The following is a 1,009-nucleotide window of genomic DNA, read 5'->3' as shown; positions in this document are numbered from 1 at the left end:
GGACCTTTGCCTTTCGCGGGCAAGTGCTCTACCAACTGAGCTACCGAAGCACGACTCACGCCCGGTATCACAGATTTACTTCTGCCAGTACCTCGTCTCCTACCTTCCAAACTTTACAGAAGCTCTCCTGCGAACCTGGCAGAACTTGCACTCCTGAAAGAAAGGATATTGCAGAGACATGGCTTAGCCACAGCCTGGGGGATGTTTCCAGAATGGTTCGCAGGAGAGCTTCTGTAAAGTTTGGAAGGTAGGAGACGAGGTACTGGCAGAAGTAAGGCTGTGATACCGGGCGTGAGTCGTGCTTCGATAGCTCAGTTGGTAGAGCACTTGCCCGCGAAAGGCAAAGGTCCCGAGTTCGAGTCTCGGTCGGGCACACAGTTTTAATCTGCCAGGAAGTTTCAGATGTGTCTTGTCTTTGGTGTGGGGTGCAGTTGCCAACGCCAATTACGCTTTCCTCTGCTCACTACATGTCACAGGGCAAAGAGATTGTCACTGGTTCAGAAACACCACCAGTGAATGCTCGATCCGTGAAAAAAAGTCTTCAGAACCGATTAGCTGAAGTTTTAAACGGTACACGCTGATGGCAGCGTCTAGAAACTAAGAACCACAAAAACAAACAAGAATGAAGAAGAATTGAAACCAGACAAGTTGTGGGCCTTTGTGTTTGGTATCGATCGGATGACGTCACAAATCGACCGCTGCAGTGTTACTAATAAACAGTTTGGTAGTGTCGTCTACCAAAACAAGTTAAAATTTTAAAAGTGAGCAAGTACAGTTTGTTCTCTGCCCAATCATGCGTTGTTGGAAGTCACTCCCTGAATGTCATATAGCCAAAACTTTAGCAACAGTCAGTTCAAAATAGAATTGCTAAGAGCGAGCTAACTCACCGTGGTAAGTAAATAAAATATTCGTTCCACAATAGTGTCTTGATTTCATTCCTTCATTCATCATGTTCCATTGATTCCACCAAGAAGGAAATTTTCAGGGATGTAGAACGATTGAAGTTATA

The 1,009-nt window shown here is 45.4% G+C and overlaps 1 non-coding gene across 1 annotated transcript; it reads left to right on the top strand.

Moving 5' to 3' along the window:
- Positions 1-299: 299 nt before the first annotated feature.
- Trnas-cga lies at positions 300-374 on the top strand. The gene has a single exon. It is a non-coding gene; the product is annotated as a tRNA-Ser (tRNA).
- Positions 375-1,009: the final 635 nt, after the last annotated feature.

The sequence above is a fragment of the Schistocerca piceifrons genome, chromosome 6, assembly GCF_021461385.2.
Source record: "Schistocerca piceifrons isolate TAMUIC-IGC-003096 chromosome 6, iqSchPice1.1, whole genome shotgun sequence".
Classification (NCBI taxonomy): domain Eukaryota; kingdom Metazoa; phylum Arthropoda; class Insecta; order Orthoptera; family Acrididae; genus Schistocerca; species Schistocerca piceifrons.
Note: the sequence above shows the minus strand (reverse complement) of the source record. Positions and strands in the feature narration are given on the sequence as shown.